Here is a 13132-nt window from a genome sequence, read left to right on the forward strand (position 1 = left end):
AAAAAAAAAAAAAAACCTCAGAGCGCGGCGTAGGCCCCGCACACGCTTCGCACCTACAATTTGTTTTTTCACTCTCACTTTCTTCCTTCCACCCCGCTCGCCTTTCTGTCTCTCCCAATCCTTTTACTCCCCACTCCCCTTCATCGTGCAGTGCTGTTGACCTCGCCCGAGAGTCAGTTACGGCGCTGCACTTATCTCTTCACTTTTCCTCATAAAAATCACACACACACGTCGTACGCCTGAACAACAAGGGATAGGCAGCGCTGCCATAATTAAACGGAAGAAGACAAGCAATAGCGTTTAGCTCGCAGGCGCGCAAATAAGGAGGCACTATATAAAGCTTCGCACCATGATAATTCCCCTTATGAGAGTTCAGGCCGTAACTTACGTTTTGTGCCATTTAATTCCTGTGTTAATTATGAGTCAACAACTAGCTCAAATCAAGATTGTACTTCACTGCATCATTATTTGACCAGTGTTGTGTCTTCTCTTTCTGCCACAATATATTTTACACTCCGTGTTAGCGGGTACAAAGAAAGGGGGCAGAGAGAGAACGAAGGCCTGTTAAAGGTTGCCTGATAGGTTGCCACGGCTCACGTGCCATATATATATATATATATATATATATATGGGGATTGGAAGTCTGATCGACCCCCCCCCCCCTCCTACGGAAAAATAACTTTTCGCCTATGCCTGCCGTCCGCCTGTGCCTCATAAGCGTCTGTGCGAGCGACCCCGACGGTAGAGGTATGCTCACGCGGCGAACCCTTACGGCTCCGTGATGGGAGGGAGGAAGGCCGGAAGTGGGAAAGCGGACCCGCACTCTTGTGACGTTCATTGTTCACACGCGTAACGCGGCGTCCCAGGAAGGCGCGGGCTCAAAGGCCACAGTCCGTTTAAACAAGCCCGTGCAGTGCCAAACGGCCGGTGTGCTAAGTACGGCACGCAAATACGTGCGCGCAAGGGTGCAGTTCCGGCATTTCGCCCACAATTATGTTGCGGCTACATCCTTGGAGCGCAGCTGCATCTCTGATATACCCGTTGTATTACGTCATTAGATTCTAAACAAGTGTTTGCAACCTCGCCGCCACTAAAACAACACTACAGCAAACCACGCCTATCGTCCGCCATTGTGACGGCGGGTCAAGTGTAGGCTGGGGGTCAGCGCCTGTTGAGAGCGTGCAAGCGGGCTAACAAGGACCGACGGAAAATTTTTGTGAGACGCGGCACAGTTTTCTCGTGTAGCTGCCGCAAACGACTCCCTACACTCCCGTACTCGGCCAATGTGAATGCGCGTTGTCGCGCCGCCGCCGCCGTCCATTTGGATCCGCTGCTAGGGCTCGATCGTACACTGTAAAAAATTTCCGTAATTTTACGGGGGATTTCTGTCATTATACGGAGAACTGCAGATAAAAATACGGAAAGTATGTCATATTTCAAAAATACGGCAAAATCTGCCGTTAATATACGGAAAGTGCTCTCCGTATTCAGCTTTACGGACATTTTCACTGTAATCATATAACGGCTATACACTGTTTTGGACGAAACAGAGAGAATTCCGTATTTTTGTTATCTGAACATCCGTATATTGTGAGAAAATTTAAGCTGTCTGAATGAGCGCTCGTACTCATAAAGTTTCAGCTAATAATACTTTATTGAACACGCAAACTGTACGCATTATGAAGTTGCATACAAAATGTGAGAGCTAGCCTTCTACCAAAAGCTGCAATAACAGACCGTATAAATATATATATACGCATCTTCTATTCCGGTCGCAGTTTGCCGCGCATATGGGCTTTGTAACGCTGATCATATGCGCAAATATATGCGTGTTCTCGCAATGTTCTCAAATTAAGCGCTTTTATAGTTAATAACACAGCATATATGTTTAAGTGAATGAAGAGCCGGGGACATACGTGCATACGTAAACAAGCTTGCGGCACTCAGGTGCTGGTGCATTTACGCCAGCATTTACGCCATATACGCCAAAAATTGTGCGCACTCTAAATCAGTACCGAAACGCAGGGAGTGGTATAATGACCGTAACTGCGTTTACATTTGGCAATAAATGGTCTCGAAGGGGACTGGCGGCCTATAGATCCAAGTACAACGGTCGGAGGAAATTTTCGAATGCGGCAAGCAATTAAACCAAATGTCAAAGGGCACTGCTGAACTGCAATGTAGTTGGTTGAACTCATTCCCATGATATTTACCAAATATCTCGTCTCTGACAATAACTGCCCATTCATTGAGACAAATTGATTACGCATAATCTTCACTGTTCATGTGTTAATTCTTGCGATAAGATGTAATCGCAAACATTTGGCGCTTCATCTTGAAACAAGACCGGTAAGCGCGCTCGTTCTTGTACGGTAGAATAAAGAACGCGAACATGCACCGACATGTGTGAACTACTGGAAGGTGACTGAAGATGAAGGACCTATTACCGTGCTAGTACTGTGTATACTGTCAAAAAGAAGAAAAAAATAATACGGAAAGACAGAATGCCCAGTGTCGAGATGTAACGATTCAAGCTTTATTTCTTTTTGACCTAGAATGCAACACCATTAGTTCCATGTGCTTTATGCATGGGTAATGTTATGACACAACTCATTATTTACCCGTTCATTACATGCACCAACCAGCCCAAATTAACACTGTTCTAGAGCTTATGGACGCATCGCAGTGCACTGCTTTGCGCTTTATTGTAGCACAGGGGTTTGCTATCGCCAGTAGCGAATGCTTTGGTTGACCTCCCTGCCTTTCAGCTTTTTGAATTCTCTCTCCCTTTGTATAAAACGCACTAACTTGTGGGAGAGAAAGCGTTCTCCTCTTTTAGAATTCAATTAATTGTCAAGCAATTATATTGCAGTTCGAGTAACTAGAGCACAAATGCGAAAACGAAACCGATTCTGTTCGGTTCTCCGCGCTCAGAGTGCGGCACCAGGGGGCAGCACGCGCTGCGCGTCCGTTGGAGTGGCGGACGGAGCTGCACATGTGTAGTCAGCCGGCATTTTTCGAGTCGTGTTGTAAGTGTTGTTAATTCGCCGTAAATATCTCTTGATTTGTATTCAAGAGTGGAGCAAGACCCCAAGGAAGAGAGATTGACGCATCGGGAGCGAAGAACAGAAACGATGGATGGTTACGCTGCTTGGGTCTCGGCACGTTCGAATTGGCAAAGTTCCGAATTTGTCGCTGTGTCGTGTACGCTTGTGCGCTCGTCATTTGCCGTCATCGCGCGGAGATATTTGCGCTGGATGTCTTTCACTTCGTGTACAAAACTCTGCACGCTGCGGCATCGAAGAAGTTGTCCTGTGTTTGGGTGCACGTATGCGCTTGGACACGGATAGCCTGCTTGCTCTCAACGGGTGTTCAACAGTCTACGCGCGCTCGTAACTTGCTCATGAGGTAAGCCCATTTTAATCTTATTTGGTTTGCATAACGTAGGTGTTAAAATGATGTGTGGTAAGCCGGTGTCGCGAACAGAAATATTGTTTCAAAAGACCACTATGCAACGTCTTAGGGCAAAAATGACGCATGAATGGGGAAAGGGATCACCCTATCTTTTCAGATCGATTCCAGTCGTAGCGCGATTGGCTCGATCGCAATTTCCGTGAGGTACTTCTAACCTTTTGTTCACTCGCGTTAAAAGCGTAGAATAAAACTGCGTTCAGTTGAGCTCTTGTATTGACGCTTGTATTGGCTTGAGAGCATACTGTATCCGATACAATAACTTCTGTTAAAATACGGAAATAAATGTTCGAGGCAATAGCAGTCGCTCACTACCTGTGATCGTTACTTTCTTGCTTGGGTGCACGTTTTAATTGTGACCAGAAAAAAAAGTTCTTTGCTCTGCTGTGTTTCCGTGGTGCAACTTTTTGCGGTGCAGCAAGACGTGTTCCTTCGAATGATGTCTGGGCAGTCAAGGCATTCGTGTCAGTAAGCAAGCAGTAAACGGGGTATCAGTGCGAAAAAATTTGGACCTACAAGAGAAGCGAATGGTATCATCATAGACTCTTTTATTTGACGAATAATTCAGTTGTGTTACTAAAGCGGAAAGTGGATATGCATGAAAGTGAGATTGTATTGATACTCAGCAAAAACAAGGTAACTTATCATTACTAATCAATCCTTTTCTTTTACTGAAAGGCAAGTTGCTGTTGTGCTGGAGCTGAGAAGAGGCCTGCTGCCTGCAATGGGTCCATCTCTCTCAAGTTATTGCAGTATTGTAGCTCTCAAGGTGAGTGGATTTTTTTTCTCTTAGCTATTTGCCACTTGAATCATGACCGTTTACTTAGCTGTGTAGGTGATCACTGTTAGTGACATTGGAGTGCTGGTGGACCAGCACTCCTTTATGATTGCAACGCATATGACAGAGTGCAGCTGTGGCAGTATGCAAAGGTGTTAATCTATAAGCCAAATTAGGTTCTTTGAGGTAATATGTTAATATATTGATGACATTGGATTGTGGTCTAGCAGGCAAAAATGCTAAACAAGAAGAAATTTTAATTTGCACTTGGTAAGATGTGCAAGCAATTCAGGCTGTTATACATGAAATGGGACATTTGTAGATGTCTTCTACAGTGCTGCAGTCCTGAATTGCTTCAGAGTTGAGTGATACCACTATAATTTCTCTGTAGAGCATGCGGCACAGTTTAGCATTGGGGGAGGCTGGCATCAACAGGCATCTACTTACTGTGAAGTTCAAATGAGGTGTTACTGTTAGGGTGAATATATATAATTTATGGTTTAATTCTAATCTTGTGTCAGGCAGACATAGTTTACCCACTTGGTTAAACAATAGAGATATAATATCTATGTATACAAGTATTACCCACTCATTTATGCCATTTAGACAATGGCATAAATGCGTGGGTAATACTTGTGTACATAGACAATACATCACTATTGTTTAACCAAGCGGTGCCCCTGCATGCTAAATTTTACAGGGCTATTATTAAGTAATGTCAGCTTTTGTTGTAACATTAAGGCACCTTTTATATTATTACAGATTACCACCATTGTGCACCATCATAGTGCGATATTTACACTAAATGTATTTGACTTTGCTATAAAACCCTGCACAGCAGTGCATCATGAAATTTTTTTTTTATAGTTTCTGGCCTCAGAATGCACTTCACGTTGTATTCTTGTTTGCAACAAGACTATAATGCAGGTTTCTCTCCTTATGTTTTGTGGCACTTCAAACTGCGGCGAGCTAAACCACTGGGCAGCAATACTGGATACGCTACTGCGTGTGGAGCTGTCTTCAAACACACACAAGGAATACATCATTGCTTTTTTAGCTCAAAACAACGGACACAAGAAAGACGACAGAACAAGGTGCTACTCTCAACTGACATCACTTTATTGCGTCCCTCCTTTGTAGACAGCAGAATCTAGAAGAACATGCGCTGTGAACACCCATGTGCAGCAACCACCATCTGATCAAAAAAGCACACTCATGCGACAGAATCCAAAATAAAACATATTGAGCACTGTACGAGGTTAAAGAAAGCACACTAATGCACTGTGACCCCAATGACTGTATGAAGAAAACTTCCGATAACTCTCTGGCGGAGGTATCATGGCTCTTTTTCAAAATCATAGCATCACGAAACATTGCGAACCTAAGCGATCCATACCAACAGGCACAGGTTCCCATTTGGCTCAACATTGTAAAATATGGAAGTGCAAAGCCATGTTTCGTGATACTTCGATTTTGAAAAAGTGCTGTGATACCACCGCCCGAGAGTTATCGGAAGCTTTCTTCATACAGTCATTGGGGTCACAGTGCATTAGTGTGCCTTCTTTGTGCAGTGCTCAATATGGTTTTGTGGATCCCGTCGCATGAGTACACTCATGTGATTGGTTGTTGGTGGTCTCTGCACATGGTGCTCACTGCGCATGTTCTTCTAGATTCTACTATTTATAAAGGAGCGACGCAATAAAGTGATGTCAGTTGAGTGTACCGCCTTGTGCTGGTCGTCTTTCTTGTGTCCATTGTTTTGCGCTTAAAGTATTTATGGATTCACACCAACTAGCCCGCCAACACATTGTGTTGCGGGCACTTCTGAAGTACTGTCTGTCCAATAACCTTGGTGGCATGGAAGCGCCGTCCACTTCTATGCGTTGCTTTCTGTTTTATTGTGGCATCACATCACATTATAATCATAATGTGTATGTACTTTTTCCAAGAGACCCATATTCCTATCCTTGTGTTATATTTGCTGTCGCATTATTTATGTGCAAATGTCTGACCAGTGCTCCAAGCTCCATTTTATCGCAAAGTAAACTACTGGTACCTAAACAGTTCTGTATATCAGAAAACCAAAGCTGAACTGCCGAACAGTACCAAGCGGCAGCCTTAGTGCAGTGTCAAGTAGTCAGATTTTATTGGTCATGCAGAGGTGCACAGGATAGTTCTTTATTACTTGCTGAATAATTAAGCTGTGTGAAAACTGAGTATTTACGTAGCTTCAACCACATGCTATTGGCCATTGCACCTGCCCTCATCAAATGTGGAAGATTATCACGGCATTTCCTATTCTCTTTTTCCTTATTACAGTGGGATTACTGCATGCGTAAGTAGGAAACGGATCACATAGGCAATCAAAAGCCAACAATGTGTAAACATGGAACATTGATTGTACAGTTTGATGACCCAGAATAAGTAGAAATACACCATAAATGATTGACAATTAACTTTTACTTGACACAGGGCTAGAGCATACAGTAAGCATACTGTATGCTCATACGGTGTCACATCAATTTAAATTTTAGTGTAGCTTTACAGTGTACGCTTCTATTGTTGCATTCTGTCAGAGGAATGGTAATGTTTCGCGTGTATAGCAACTAGACTGTCTATATACAGTAGTAAAAATGTGTGAACTGTATTTTTTAATGATTTGATAGAATGTGTAGCACAATAAAGCCAGACAATCAATGCACAGTGATGTGACTTTCTCTGCACATGTTGCAGGTTCAAAAAAAGTATGGTGGAAGCTGTTGCCAAGGTTCCGACCAGAAAAGACAGCCAGTATAAAAGGGTACACGCCACTGATCTCTACTACAGGGGATGAACAGCACGTCGAGCGCCCTCGACTGAAGCTGGCCTTGTCCCGGAAGTTGGTGCTTCACAACTTTGTGGCAGCACTTTGTTGCACGGGTGTGTGGCATTTCTTCCCCTAACATGCCTGCCTGATGTGCCATAACCTACCCAAGCAGTGTTTCGAGGTGTCCAGAATTTTTCCATTGTAGTGTCTACAGTGTCGCTAACATAAGTGGCTTGCAATGGAAACACTGGTAAATCAGAAAAAACTTGTGATGTAAGAGAACACTATCGTATACGGGTTCAGATTGTCATAAAAGTGCTTACCAGACATGTAGAGACCTCCTAAAATGTGAAAAACCACAGAGAAAAGTTTTTCGGCAGCAATATTATCTGATCGCACGCACTAGTTAGTCCACCATATGCCCTGCTTCCAGGACAAGCGACTGCATGACATCGCATTTCCACTGGCTTCACCTGCATCCGGTGCGGTGTGCTGCATCCAGCGAAACATGTTAGAAATCAGTGGTGCACAGTGTTTTCTGTCCCCTTTCTCGACGCCTACTGGACACATGTTAAACTGTTTCCAAAGCAGACAAACAGAGGGAAAGGGCTCTGAACACATTGCATTTTAAAGTGGCTGGTACTGGGTAACGCAAGTACTGTGGCATAGTAGATTTGCACCAGGCAACCTGGGCGCCCAAAAGGGCTGCTGTTTACTTGCAAATGGCCAACATATTGTGAGCATGTTGAAGTACTTTTTTTATTCTCATCGCTTATTTAGCTAATGGAGACAGCTTTCACAACTGAAGAAGCCTTGGAAGCATGAAACACTTCACAAAACCAGCTTCAATATATCGTGTCTGCATCACAATTTCATGGCTGCATGAGTGAACCCTCTGGTTAACATGTAAGAGAGTTCATGATGTTTGCCATGCATTATCCACTTTATTTAGAGGTCAACCCTATCTTGAGATTTAAGCTGATGTTGCGTTTAGAGAAATTATGGCAGAGAGCCAGCTTTTGAGAATACAGATTGAGCTTGACAGATTAAATGCCAGAACAAGTCGTTGAGGATTTCAGATCAAGAATCTTCAAAGGCCAGTTCATTTAGTGGTGTTAATATTCTGCTCGAAGTTGTTGATTGTTACGTTCATATGGTGCCCAAGCATTGCGGTAACAACTTCACTTGGAGTACATAGCAAGGGTGTATTCGATGTAAGCTTCTGGCTTTTTTTCTGTGTTTTCAAAAACTGGTTTCTTGTTCAGTTTAAATTTTCAAATTTTGCATTGTTGATTAGGTGTTGTGCCCTGTTTCCTTTTCCTGCAGCTTCTTAGTTAAACATCTGAATAGTGAACACAACTTGACCTTTTGCTTGATTGTCTAGATTACATGCCCTCGATGCAAAACAATTTCACTTCAAAACTGCTTGTACCATACTGAAAGAATAACTTTGAAGCAGCCATAGCCACCCATAACATGCAAGAGATGATTATGAAAATTTTAATATTGTTTTTGAGGGTGTCTTAACTATCATGCACCAAGATTTAGAAATATGTAAATGCGATGTAACTAGACAAAATGAAGGTGATGTTTGCCATCGCTTGGAGATACTCTGATTATATTGTGCATTCTGCCTAATTACATAATTCTTAATTAGTTATTAAATATCTCAAATAATTAAATGAAATGTGTCAACGAAAAGTTGTAGAGCGATATGAAAGCCTCCTGATACACTTTTTTGTTACTCTTACTCATTGAGTGCTACATAAAAGTGTTTTTCCAAGGAATAAGCCTGCGAATACACATAAAGTGTCTTGAGTGGCCAGTCATGTGTCAGTTTTGTGGTGCAAAGCCACGAATACAACTTAAATGGGTTCTTTTAAGAAAAAGACTTAGCTCAGCAAATTATCTTTCTATGTGCAGCCTGTGGAGACAAGGTTTCTTAGACATGGCCATGGCCCTCAAGGAAGATGCCGAGGCCACAGGCAGTTCCTCCAGTGACCGTGAAGAGGTCCCCTGGGGCACAAGTCTGGTTTGGCACCCCCACCTTTCTCCTGCAGCTTTTCTGTCTACTTAGCTAACCAGGTGGGTCAATGATGGCAAAGGGAAAAAAAAAATCAACAGCATCAAACGCAGAACTTGCTCAAGCTCAATGCATTTTTGGTGTGAAGTGTTTCCCTTATCATTTATCAAAAAACGGGTAATAAGTATATGATATGGTCTTCACACGGACACCTCTTTCCCACAGAGAATTAGCTGTAAAAAAAAAGCAGCTTATGAAGGCTTGAATATTAGCGAAGATGATGTGGCATAGATAGGATAATGATTATGAATGTTTCTAATGAAGGTAGTGGTAGTAGAGTGAATAATCAGAGTTTATATATAGATTGAAAGACGTTTCATTCCAATGCCAGAATTTTAAATCATCCCAAATAATTCTTGCATTTTATAGTCTTCATTTTATAGTTCTTGATGCTTGCTTCTTGCTGACATCATTCTTATGCTGCATAATTCACCTGTTATAAATTCCCTATTTCTCCCGTTCAAGCAACTTTACATTCATCATAAGAAACATCGTAGATGAGTTCCAGAAACTTGCTGATGAGATTAGGGGGCGGCGTGTACCCCAGGCTTAGATATGCATTCAAGAGCCTCATATCTTGCAAATGTTAGAAATACTCCTGCTAAGCAAGTTCTTGGTGTCATACAAGGTTATTTGCGAATACGAATTTGCCTAAATTTAGGAAACAGTCAATATAAAACATGTCAAGCGATATCGCTGACGATACACACACATTCCAACTGAACTAAATACAAATAAATATAGCACCAAATGCAGAATCATTGGCATGATGCCATTCTTTCAGTGGAATAAAATCTGTCCTGCATTGTAAATCTGGAATCCTTTATAATCCAGACTACTAAATACTTATGAGGGTTGTGACGTAAAATATGCATGTATTTATTCCTCGTTTTTTTACTTTAGGACCCGATAATGCTTAAACAGCAGTGAAATAACTGGGATCACAGTACCTAATACTTTATATTGCTCCAGAAATCCGTTTCTCTGCCGATCGCAGCATTCTACACTAACAAGAAGGCACATAACACTTAGGGTGGTGCTATTCACTTTGATTGTTTGGGAACGAAGCCCATAATGTACATGTTATGGCCCTGCGTGTCATTACGTTTGAACAACAAAAAGGTAGGGGGTTTGCATTTTGCAAAACTGCATGGAGGTTTTCACTGTGTGCAATTAAAATTAGGAACCTTCCCAGCTCATACTAAATGCATTCTCCAAAGCTTTAGGTTATACAGGTGCACTACTTTACACAGAACACACTCTTTTCCCTCGTCACGGCTCACACTCTTAGGCAGAGTTACACCCTTTGAAGTGCCCCTTCTTCCACACAACGATAATTGTCATCTGCCTTTATGCATTTCCTTTCTTTAACGCTGCGAGCCCTGTACTTTCCAGTAACGAACGGCATGCGCGTTATCAGCATGATAGCATTCCCGACAGCAAAGTAGCGGGCGTGGCGTTTTCAAGAAAGGAAACGCATCAAGGCAGATAACGATTATTGTTGTGTGGCAGAAGGGGCACTCCAAAGGGTGTAACTTTGCCTAAGAGTGCAGGTGGTGATTCAGATTCTTCAAAGGTGTTTCATTGTATGGGATGGCACATCGCGCTTCACTTATTTGCAGAATATTGCATTCAAATTGTCATATGAGATAAATCCATTAGAGAGCTTTAGCTTGCCCTAAATTTATTACAGCTGTGTACTGGTAAACTGGCCGCAGCTTGCAGTGCTTGTGGAAAAACAATTGTAACTGCCATATTATATGTAACTGTTAGTGCACAGGCATCGGCAGCAGCAATGGTTAGGGTACACTTGTTTCTTCTATTCTGCGGTATGCATCCTCCACCAGAAAGTAGTTTTTTTTCGTCTTCCTCTTCTACCATATTGGAATGTGAAATGGGGTGTAATTTGTAGGATATACTCTTGCATAAACTTCATGAGCATTTATTCTTGTCTGTGCCACAGATCATTGTTGCTACCACTGTAAAAGCAGGGTGCCTGTTTACAGCACCCGTAGGGAACAATCTGTGAATCTTTAACGAACAGTAAGGATAATGAATAATCGAATAATTTTTAGTAATTTTCAACAAATTTAGCACTCTTTGCTTTCCACTATGGTGTTTTTAAAACTCTAATCTTGGCACAAGGTTTGAGTGCAGGATGTCATTTTGTGTGAAAGAGTACACTTGTGCGCATAACACCTCATCGTCAACATTCTGCTGCACAGAATGTCATTAGCTTTCGTATGCATTGGTCACTATCTCACAAACCGGTTGCTCCTTTGTTAGTTGGAATGTAGCATTTATGTAAAGCACATTTGATGTTCTAACAAAAAGCATTGTGCCCTCTTATCCCCTAATTCTCCTCATTTGATGCCTAGTGTTGTAATAGCATGGTTGACACCATAAGAGTCAGTGTGGTGAATAATTGTGTCTGGTGGAGTAGGGGGTGTACGTTAACTTAAGCAACTTTTCCAGATGACTTGAATCAGTATTGTGGAATGCTGTTTTTTTTGTTCAATCACTGTTACCAAGTTTCACTTTGGTTGTGGCAACAAGTATAATGTAGTTCGCTAGCACTCCTGTCAACACATATAATGTGCAGGCATCTGTGTTGAAAAAAAGACCAGCTAATGGTTTGCCAGGAGCTAAGGTCCATTTAGACCATTAAATTTTGAACTTACACTGGTGGAAATAACTGGTGAATGAAAGCACACCCAGGAGAGCTGACCATAATATTTTCTTTCATTATAACACTGCTGAAGCTTTGAACCGCATTTGAACTGGCTTGTTTAAAAAATGACCCATTTCCTTGTTCAAGTCAGACAAAGGTTCCACAGGAAGACAGAAACTTGAAGCCGTTAACAGCAGCATGAATATAAACAGCGTTCGACGTTTTGCAATCTTGCACCTGGTTATATTATCCATCCCATTTTTTTCCACAGGCTGTTCTTTACTGTTTTATGGTCATACCCAGTTTAATTTTAATGTCCCTATTTTTTAATATTTGGTTAATATATCTTTTCTTCATTGGCTTTCAACAAAATATATATTCATAATGTGCCTTCATTTACCATTTGCAGTGATCTTAACCAGATGCATCTTGATACAAAATTTATTTTCCTTAATTCTTCGTTTTCCTTTTCCAAAAGTGCAAACTGTTTATCTTGATACCTATTTTGTCTTCTGGGAAGATTGGGTCTACTGGATTAATGACTGCTTACATGTGTACATCGTTTTCTGTTTTGGTCACCCCTACTCTTGGCAAGTACTGACAGCATTGCTCATACCCGCTCCATCACAATCACCACTGCTAAGCACACCCTTCCTTCCTTTATTTTAACACTTTGGCTTCTCTTGACCTATTATATGCACCAGTTACCCAATGAGGCTAGGGGCCAGTGAGATATGCGCAATCCAAAACAACACAGCCAAGGAAAACATTTGCTACCCTAATGACAAGCACCTATGTCGAAATGTTGGCTACAGCAACATCCCTTGTTCCAACAATGTTGATCTACTTACATGTTTTTCTAACACAGAAGTTACTGCTTTGTCGTGTTCTGTGATTATACTTTTTTGCCGCTTTCTTTAGGATGGATATTCACGAATACTATTTGTTTCTCCTAACAGCAGCAAGTTTATCCTTGCAAGCGTTTGGAGTCAAGAACAACTTTCACCAGGAAGAAGTGCAAGACGAGTGATTGAAGAAAATAAAGTTGCTTCTGTGATCTAAGAACTTGAGGACTGAAATGTTGCACCTTTTTGTATATATGCTATGCAGTGCATTCATATCACAAAGTGCAAAGTGTTTTATCTCTGCAGCCATGTCAGTGTGTTGGCAAGACAATTTTCTCAATGGTGACCTGCTGCTTTGACTATGAGCTGCCTTCATGACATTTGCATTAAAGGAGATGTACTATCGTGGACAAAAGTACCCTGGAAGTGCGAGCGTTGACCAAATTGCATTTCTGCTCAAGACTGCTGAAAACAGTGG

At 41.9% G+C, this 13132-nt stretch overlaps 1 long non-coding RNA gene across 1 annotated transcript; it reads left to right on the forward strand.

Moving 5' to 3' along the window:
- The first annotated feature begins 2707 nt into the window (after positions 1-2707).
- On the forward strand, positions 2708-12874 carry LOC142560291 (uncharacterized). Its single transcript, XR_012823340.1, has 5 exons — positions 2708-3408; positions 4150-4240; positions 6983-7168; positions 8979-9140; positions 12769-12874. It is a non-coding gene; the product is annotated as an uncharacterized LOC142560291 (long non-coding RNA).
- Positions 12875-13132: the final 258 nt, after the last annotated feature.

This window comes from Dermacentor variabilis, chromosome 1 (assembly GCF_050947875.1).
Source record: "Dermacentor variabilis isolate Ectoservices chromosome 1, ASM5094787v1, whole genome shotgun sequence".
In the NCBI taxonomy this organism is placed as follows: Eukaryota; Metazoa; Arthropoda; class Arachnida; order Ixodida; family Ixodidae; genus Dermacentor; species Dermacentor variabilis.